Raw genomic sequence first — 9,925 nt, forward strand, 5'->3', positions numbered from 1 at the left:
TCACACAGCCACCAGTAGCCAATCTGGTCATGTTTACAACACTTTCATAGTGAAAGTTACATATCAAGCATACACGTACATACCAAACATTATGCGATCCTGACTGCACTTTTCACACGTATGCCCCTACCAAACATTAGGCTATGTGGAAAGAACCATCCTTTGGCCTTTTCAGATACTTTTTCTCTAGAAAAAAATCCCTCAGCCAAAGGTTCAGAGCCTGGGTAGCTCAGACGGTAGAGCATCAGACTTTTAATCTGAGGGTCCAGGGTTCAAGTCCCTGTTCAGGCGTTTGGAGCGCAATTCCACGCGATACTACAATTCCTCTTTCAATATGCTAATTCTCACAATATTCATTCTGGCAACTGAACCTTAGACCCAACAGTAGACCAATATCAGAGCAGCGGTTTTACATAGCACACTTGCTGGTATTATTTCGCCTGCAACATCCGCACGCATGAATTTGGGAAATGTTGCAAGCACCCCAGTGTTTGTGCTGGTCAAATGCAGAGCACCGGTGTCTCAAGTGATTAAGCTTAGTGGGATGGCTATCAATTAGCATATTAAATGAAACCCTGGCTTGGCTAGACACTGGACCCTCTCAAAAGGGTTACAGTGGTAAACGTGGTGCGACTGCGCAGAATATGCGCCTCTGTTTAACTTCAATATGAAATCAAAAGGTGAAAACTGGATCTAACCGGTAGACCAAGGAAATGCTACCCCCTAGTGTTAAGTTGCTCTCCTGCGGGCCGAAATAGCTCAGCTGGGAGAGCGTTAGACTGAAGATCTAAAGGTCCCTGGTTCGATCCCGGGTTTCGGCAAAAACAAATTAGGCTGTGCCAATGCTACAGTAGTGTGGGGGATCTTACTCTGCACAATTCATTGCCGCTTCCACTCATGTGCAAGGGCGACAGTTTAAGATGTATGCAGAGTACTCCTGGAAGCTGCAACTTTGAAAATGAAGGAGCACTTTTGCACAAACAAGTTCACCCATTGGCTGACTTTACGTCTAACCGACACTTGCTGATTATTCAGTGTTTTCTGTGAACATAGTTTTCATCACACAGCCACCAGTAGCCAATCTGGTCATGTTTACAACACTTTCATAGTGAAAGTTACATATCAAGCACACACGTACATACCAAACATTATGCCATCCTGACTGCACTTTTCACACGTATGCCCCTTCCAGACATTACGTTATGTGGAAAGAACCATCCTTTGGCCTTTTCAGATACATTTTCTCTAGAAAAAAATCCCTCTGCAAAAGGTTCAGAGCCTGGGTAGCTCAGACGGTAGAGCATCAGACTTTTAATCTGAGGGTCCAGGGTTCAAGTCCCTGTTCAGGCGTTTGGAGCGCAATTGCACGCAATACTACAGTTCCTCTTTCAATATGCTAATTCTCACAATATTCTTTCTGGCAACTGAACCTTAGACCCAACAGTAGACCAATACCAGAGCAGCGGTTTTACATAGCACATTTGCTGGTATTTGTAATATTTGGCCTGCAACATCCGCACGCATGAATTCTGAATTAACCTCGTTGGAAATATTGCAAGCACACCAGTGTTTGTGCTGGTCAAATGCAGAGCACCGGTGTCTCAAGTGATTAAGCTTAGTGGGATGGCTCTCAATTAGCATATTAAATGAAACCCTGGCTTGGCTAGACACTGGACCCTCTCAAAAGGGTTACAGTGGTAAACGTGGTGCGACTGCGCAGAATATGCGCCTCTGTTTAACTTCAATATGAAATCAAAAGGTGAAAACTGGATCTAACCGGTAGACCAAGGAAATGCTACCCCCTAGTGTTAAGTTGCTCTCCTGCGGGCCGAAATAGCTAAGCTGGGAGAGCGTTAGACTGAAGATCTAAAGGTCCCTGGTTCGATCCCGGGTTTCGGCAAAAACAAATTGGGCTGTGCCAATGCTACAGTAGTGTGGGGGATCTTACTCTGCACAATTCATTGCCGCTTCCACTCATGTGCAAGGGCGACAGTTTAAGATGTATGCAGAGTACTCCTGGAAGCTGCAACTTTGAAAATGAAGGAGCACTTTTGCACAAACAAGTTCACCCATTGGCTGACTTTACGTCTAACCGACACTTGCTGATTATTCAGTGTTTTCTGTGAACATAGTTTTCATCACACAGCCACCAGTAGCCAATCTGGTCATGTTTACAACACTTTCATAGTGAAAGTTACATATCAAGCACACACGTACATACCAAACATTATGCCATCCTGACTGCACTTTTCACACGTATGCCCCTTCCAGACATTACGTTATGTGGAAAGAACCATCCTTTGGCCTTTTCAGATACCTTTTCTCTAGAAAAAAATCCCTCTGCAAAAGGTTCAGAGCCTGGGTAGCTCAGACGGTAGAGCATCAGACTTTTAATCTGAGGGTCCAGGGTTCAAGTCCCTGTTCAGGCGTTTGGAGCGCAATTGCACGCGATACTACAGTTCCTCTTTCAATATGCTAATTCTCACAATATTCTTTCTGGCAACTGAACCTTAGACCCAACAGTAGACCAATATCAGAGCAGCGGTTTTACATAGCACATTTGCTGGTATTTGTAATATTTGGCCTGCAACATCCGCACGCATGAATTCTGAATTAACCTCGTTGGAAATGTTGCAAGCACCCCAGTGTTTGTGCTGGTCAAATGCAGAGCACCGGTGTCTCAAGTGATTAAGCTTAGTGGGATGGCTATCAATTAGCATATTAAATGAAACCCTGGCTTGGCTAGACACTGGACCCTCTCAAAAGGGTTACAGTGGTAAACGTGGTGCGACTGCGCAGAATATGCGCCTCTGTTTAACTTCAATATGAAATCAAAAGGTGAAAACTGGATCTAACCGGTAGACCAAGGAAATGCTACCCCCTAGTGTTAAGTTGCTCTCCTGCGGGCCGAAATAGCTCAGCTGGGAAAGCGTTAGACTGAAGATTTAAAGGTCCCTGGTTCGATCCCGGGTTTCGGCAAAAACAAATTGGGCTGTCTCTGTTGTTCAGAGACACAGATGCCAATGCTACAGTAGTGTGGGGGTTTTCTGCTGGTGGCCTTTCTCCAAGCGGATTGAGAGAAAAGCAAAACAAAGATCTTACTCTGCACAATTCATTGCCGCTTCCACTCATGTGCAAGGGCGACAGTTTAAGATGTATGCAGAGTACTCCTGGAAGCTGCAACTTTGAAAATGAAGAAGCGCTTTTGCACAAACAAGTTCACCCATTGGCTGACTTTACGTCTAACCGACACTTGCTGATTATTCAGTGTTTTCTGTGAACATGGTTTTCATCACACAGCCACAAATAGACAATCTAGTCCTTTTTAGACGACTTTAAATTTGAAAGTTATATATCAAACACATATATACATACCAAATAATATGCGATCCTGAGTACTTGTCTCACCTATGCCCCAGACATTACGCTTTGTGGAAAAACAACACTTTGGTACATACAAATACTTTTTCTCTCAAAAGAAACCACTGCGCTACAATTTTAGAGCATGCGTAGGCCAGACCATAGAGCATCAGACTTTTAAGTTTAGTGTCCAGGGCTCAATTCAATGTTCATGCCCTTTGAACACGAATGTTCTGCTGCAATTGCTTTTTCAATATGGTACTTCTTATAATATGTTTTTTGATAACTGATCCTTAAACCCAACAGCAGAACAATAATGAACAGGTTTGGATTTTTTTATGCTTTCACCCAAAACTTCTACATGAATTCATTCTGAACTAACTTTGTTGAAAATACTGCAAGCACAGGCTTCTTTCTGCTTTTTGAATGTAGAACACCAATGTCTCAAGTGATTAAGCTAAGTGGAATGGGCTCTAAATTAGTACATTAAATGAAGCCTTTGCTTGGATAGACACTGGATCCTCTCAACAAACGTGGTGCCACAGGGCAGTGTTTCTCCATTTGCTTAACTTCAATATGAAATGAAAAGATAAAAACTGGATGTAAGTGGTAGACCAAGGAAATGCTATTTAGCAGTAGTAACTTGACTTGTGTGGGCTGAAATGGCATTACCTGACAGCTAGCAGTCTGTTTGAGTCAAACCAATGACAGGGGTCGCGCCATCTTTCTACGCCGATGATGTAACATGAGTCCGTGAGTCCGACAAATCAAATGGCTAAATCCATCTTTGTACTACCAACCATGTGATTGTAATTTTAACAGTTAGCTTACTATTATAAACTTTTGTTTATCCTTTGCCGCCCTTGAGTCAACCTGCACTTGTGAACTTATGGCAAGGAATTAATGCTTCTAATATCACAGGTAACTCAAGATAATATTTTGGCATGTAGCTTACCCCTAATTAACCTAAATTCTAGCTGGCTAGTGTTAGTTTGTCTGAAGTAAATTAATAACACACAACATTACTTACCTTTGAATCCATGTTTGATACCTGTTTTCAATATAACGTTAGTTCAGTGTGAAATGTTGAAATCGATCACAAAATTGTTGAAAACGCTTGTCTAATGTAATTAGTCGGACCCATTAGCAGTAATTTACCCTTAACATAATGTTAATTTTTTGTTATCGCAATGTTAGATGTGTGCCTTTTAACTTCACTTATCATCTGCCTCAAACACGACGAGCTAATATGCCCTTTTATTCAGTCTAAAAGTAAAGTTGTTAAAGTTACACTTTAGTATTTGAGAAATTCCTTTTTTTTCCAAGCTTGGACAGTGACATGTTCAAGCGATTAAATATTCAAACTAAAGACCCAATTGTTTTTTATGTCTGCCCTGTTACATCAAATGGAAGTATTATATATATCCTCTGCATCATTTTAAAATTTGCTCCCTAAAATTTGGATTTGAGCAATGTTTGTTTGTAATATGAGGTCTTAATGATGGACACATTTGTGGATACTATTGTTTCCTTTTAACAACAAACCTCCCCTAACAGTTTGTTCAAAAATCAATCTTTAATTTATATTTGGCCTTAAAATATGTCTTTAAGTTTTAAATTTAACTATCCAGATATCTGAAGACACACTTGCACCATATCTTTTGATCATTTAAGCTGCAGTATTGTGCAGAAAGGTCTGTTTGCTCTTGTTTTATGACAATGATCACATTTGATGGTCATGGCTTCACACAGTGTACCTTATTATTTCAGATGGCATCTCAAAAATCGCACAAGACCATAGCGGAAACAGGCCTGCTCCTCACCAAAAGAAACAGCATGGCCTCTATCAAAAGGTAAGATTAGAGCTCATAGATTTTCAAACTTATTAAAAGACCCTTACACAATACATTTAGCTGTGGTTCATATTGTTAGAATGATTTTATATCATTGTTCAATTAATGTATTTCAATTCTGTAACACAACTGTTTATTTTTATGTTTACAGAGAGAAAAATGTTTTCTGCATCTGAGAGGAATATAACCCTAACAATGGAAACTCAAAGTTGCCCCTGTGGATTTTTTTTTTTTTTATCTTACTGTGAATGTTCAAGCTGCAAATATAGATGACTGCGTTTTCCACTCCGGCACATAATAAAGTCTGCATATATATCTACATATATTTCTGCTGTAATTTCAACCATCCTTCAAGGGACTATGTGCGACCAGGTAATTTCAAAGTACTGTATCATATCACACCAAGCATCAAGTGGATCATAGAACAAATGAACCTTTGAATTGACAGTTTCATTTTGATGGGTGTATTTACAATTTTGATTGCCAATGTTCAAGGAATGATAAAGAAAGCCTCCTATTTTGATGAAATGGCAATCCTTTTTAGTGCAGTTATTTGATTTTGCAAATGTATTTCAATGTTTTGAGCATCTCACAGCATTTTGCAACATTTATTAAATGTTTTGAGCATTTTTCTCATGATATGTATTATTTTGCAAACTGTGTTAACTGTTTTGAAAATGTGAACTATGTTTAAGGAATTGTGCTCAACCAATTGAGAAAACTGTAAGTATTTTATCGCACAAAGTGGCAACTAAACATAAATCCAGACAGCAGAGGTGTAAACTTAGACATAAATCACACATGTAACATATCCCTCATGTATTCATTATAATCTGCAGCCAATGTTGCTTCAGTACTATGATCAACTCACAAGTAATCAAGTCTCCACATTTTACAGAAAACCATGTCCTTACAATCTATTCCAAACAAGAAAACTATCCATTCCACTTTGATGAGAAGCACCTTGCTTTTCCATTCTTGGCTGTGCAGAGAAATAGCTACAAATTTGGCCGTGAAAGTGATTCCTAAATTGAACATATTGGCAGGTGAACCTGCATTAGGCTGACTGGGAGAAAGCGCTATATAAGGTTTAGTTGCCATATATATGTACACCATTACATTTTTTAATGCCCCCAATGTAATGTCCCATATATTTGGATTGACATAAAGCCCCCAGGCACATGTTGTGCATCCATATAAGTGCTTTTATCTATTTGATTGCCCCTATCAGTGTGGACAGACTTGCACCTGTAACGTTTTTAATCATTCTTTTTTTGTATACAAAGTTACTGACCTCAGCAAATTTGCTGTTTTGTTCCTTTCACATTCATTCAGCCTTTAAGAGACAGCCTTTAAAAATTTAAATAGTAATGCAGACAACATGAAGAAGCAACTGCCTGCAGTAACAGGTATTTAGAGTTTTATCTACTGCAGAAACGGATGATTCAGCATGGACAGGTATGCTTTCATTTGGGATGGAATGCAGTTGGTCATAGTTCTTACTGTGTGTTTTGAAGCCTTATCCATTTAGCACTTGTGATATCAGTGGTTTTGTAATAGTGGTGGAGTAATTGGATGGTTGGATGGGGCCCAAGCAAACTAAGCAAACTCTGCTTTTGTCTCTCTCGTTACTCATCTTGGTCATTTTTATACTTACTGAAACACATGCACACTGACGCATACACACACACACGCACACGCACACACACACTTCCTTCATTATTTGACTGGTAAAAGATGCTTGATTAATTCTTCAGGAGTGCACCTGACCATACAAGGACATATAATTGGTCACTCTTATACAGTGTGTTGAAACAAACCAATTGCCAGACTCTCATAATCCCAAAACACACACACGCACGTACGCACACATGCACACACACACTAACACACACACACACACACACACACAAAGAACAGTGAGTGTCCAATAAGCATACTCTTAGTAAGCAATGAGAATATATTCTTACTGCTTAGTAAGAGTACAAGAGTTAAGTGTTTTGGTGAAATCCCCAGATATACAAAAATGCTGATTACATAAACAGTACTCACTGGATGAAGTGAATTACTTGTATAAAGGTAGTTGACTTGAGTTTCAAACACATTGAGTCTAGCTTGAACCCTAAATGAAAGTCACACAGGTAAACAGTAGTTATACCTAGCTTTTAGACCAGCTTTCAAAGAATACAAATCTGAATAATATCAAAAACTATAGTCATATACAATATGTCATATACTCCACTAAGTTTGTCCCCTGGTTCGGTCAGGTTTGAATGTACATAACATCCTCATCATCTTTTTAAATTCATACCATGCAGTCGAGATTCAAACTCAGGGAACATTATTTTAAAAATTCTACTGAAGATCCCAAACTTTACAAACATACCAAGTATGTCACAAGAAATCTAATATTTTCATTTGATAGAATGTTGCAGGCATAAAAACATGGAGTCTTGGTTTTAAATATTAGAACATAAGATACAAAACACATGTGTTATGGACATTTTGTAAATATGTTTTTTATTTGAAGGCAGTTGAGGGAAAATTCTTGGGAAAAAACAAATTTAAGGAGTTCTACATTTAATGTAGTATAAGATTTAAAATTTTCTTATATTTCTTTTGAACTCATGACTCCGGTGGTTAAACACTGATTTACATGCCTTAGGCCCTGATCAGACAGAGCACTTTTTATCAGCCTGGGGTGGCTTTTTGTATTTGTTTTCAATGAGAGTGAAGCTTTTTGCTTGCTGCTTTTGTGTTGCTGAGTGCCTCATGTTTTTTCACTCTACGCGCCTCGCATTTTTGCAGGAGCACCCTGAGCACGTCCAGTTGAAAAAACTTCAACTCAGAGAGGAAAAGTGCCCAACAGCATTTGTGTTTTTTCCCATTGTCCAATTGGATGAATTAAGAGACAGGCCTTCTGTGGCGGTGATGGCAACAAATGAAGACAACCAGACTGGTCTGGGACAAAGTAGTGGTGGCTGTTGCTGAATACCCGGAGCTATATGACTTTACCAAATGAAGTTACCATGATCTGAACAGAAAACAGCAGGCCTGGAGTGAGTTTACTTCACAGCAAAATAACAGTTAGGCTAAGGACAGGTGATTTGGTTGGTTAGCAACTTGCCTAGCAACAATTTGGTTGCCTACCAGCAATAAAAAAAGACGCAGCAAGCTGCTCTTTAAATGCCAATAAATGCATGGATCAGATAGACCTCATCAGTCATTATCTACTTTTCCTCTCTTTGCTTCATATGACATATTCAGAATGGTTTCTTCATCATCCAACTAAATTGCAAAAAATATTCAATCTATACTTATGTCATACATAATAATACCTACATGTACTTTAAGCCTTAGCCTACTTTTAATATGTGGGAATTATATCTAGTGTTTCTATATCTTCATGTTCTGTTATGATTACAGGCTATTACATTTCACTTCATTGAATATGACTTTTTGCTGTCCCTAAAACAGGATTTTTCTGCAGGTACTCAGTATCACCATTTCATCTCATATCATATAAAGTATTTCATTTTTGGTTCTGATGATGTTGCTTGTAACTAATAACCTCACCTCTTTCACAGCAATGCACTCGTAGCTGGATACGAAAACCAAGAGTTGACTGAGCTAGTTGATAGCCGGCTTTGTAGTACCGGTTATCTGGATGGCCAGTGTTGGGCTCAGTGAAGCCAGCTAATGAAAAGATATCCCGGGTATGTTGAACTTGCTTCGTAGTACAGGCCCCAGTTCTAGCGTCATTACACTGGCTACCTATAACATTGAGGATTGATTTTAAAATTCTTTTACTAGTTTATAAGGCCCTAAATGGTTTAGCCCCGTCATACCTCTCTGATTGCTTATCTGAGTATGTTCCAAACCGCTTCTTTAGGTTGTTTAGCGCTGGCTTGCTCCATGTACCAAAAATGAATAACAAAAAGTATGGTGAAGCAGCTTTCTGTTATTATGCAATAAAGGTTTGGAACAAACTCCCATCACACATAAGACAAGAAACTTCTCTTGATAGTTTTAAAAAACAGCTCAAAACTTAATTTTATGATCTTGCTTTTAATTAATTTCCACCCTTTTTAACATGTTATTATTTGATATTTCTTTTATATTTCTAATACTTGTGTTATGCTTTTTATATTTTTTGATTGTTTTTACCATTATCAACTTGTTTTTATTACTAGTGTTATCCTATTTTTTTATCACTTTAGGATTTTATTGTTTTTTATTTGTACATTTCGCTCCTTATGTCTCCTGTTTTTTTAATAATATCTTATTGATTTCTATTGTTTCTCTTGTAAATCCCTTTGAGCTGCATTTTATGATATGAAAGATGCTATATAAAGTTTCTTATTAGTTGTATTATAAATGAACAATATTTACATATTCACAGATTCTGAATCTTTCAAAGAGGGAGAAGGGGTAAATGCATTTTAAAATAAATTCTAACCAGACCAAACCAAACACAACAGAACTTTATTGACTAATGGGGAGGGTTGGTGAAAGAGGGTTAAAAGAACTGAAATTCCTCCCATACCAGGATATACTCTCAGGGGTGCTCTGTGGCAGTGTTGCTTTCCTGCAACCAAATAGAAAGGAGAGGAGTAATGGGCAGCCACAAATCCACTGCCTCCTATTTTCTCAGAACCATAGTATCCTCAAAACTAACAGTCACTTATCACTTGCAATGCAGAGCACACTGC

General features: G+C 38.6%; 1 protein-coding gene, 1 long non-coding RNA gene and 6 other non-coding genes across 9 annotated transcripts in view; 7 read left to right on the forward strand and 1 right to left on the reverse strand.

Moving 5' to 3' along the window:
• The window catches only part of LOC121887123 (muscarinic acetylcholine receptor M1-like), a 28,900-nt gene that overhangs the window by 18,207 nt on the left and 768 nt on the right, over positions 1 to 9,925 (reverse strand). The window lies entirely within an intron of this gene.
• Positions 219 to 291, forward strand: trnak-uuu. The gene has a single exon. It is a non-coding gene; the product is annotated as a tRNA-Lys (tRNA).
• Positions 749 to 821, forward strand: trnaf-gaa. The gene has a single exon. It is a non-coding gene; the product is annotated as a tRNA-Phe (tRNA).
• On the forward strand, positions 1,278 to 1,350 carry trnak-uuu. The gene has a single exon. It is a non-coding gene; the product is annotated as a tRNA-Lys (tRNA).
• On the forward strand, positions 1,828 to 1,900 carry trnaf-gaa. The gene has a single exon. It is a non-coding gene; the product is annotated as a tRNA-Phe (tRNA).
• trnak-uuu lies at positions 2,357 to 2,429 on the forward strand. The gene has a single exon. It is a non-coding gene; the product is annotated as a tRNA-Lys (tRNA).
• Positions 2,907 to 2,979, forward strand: trnaf-gaa. Its single transcript has one exon. It is a non-coding gene; the product is annotated as a tRNA-Phe (tRNA).
• LOC121887126 lies at positions 3,884 to 5,719 on the forward strand. 2 transcript variants are annotated; one of them, XR_006092915.1, is made up of 3 exons: positions 3,884 to 3,962; positions 5,131 to 5,213; positions 5,365 to 5,719. It is a non-coding gene; the product is annotated as an uncharacterized LOC121887126 (long non-coding RNA). The 2 variants fall into 2 exon arrangements; XR_006092914.1 differs by lacking the exon at positions 3,884 to 3,962 and adding an exon at positions 4,009 to 4,113.

This window comes from Thunnus maccoyii, chromosome 20 (genome assembly GCF_910596095.1).
Source record: "Thunnus maccoyii chromosome 20, fThuMac1.1, whole genome shotgun sequence".
Taxonomy (NCBI): Eukaryota; Metazoa; Chordata; class Actinopteri; order Scombriformes; family Scombridae; genus Thunnus; species Thunnus maccoyii.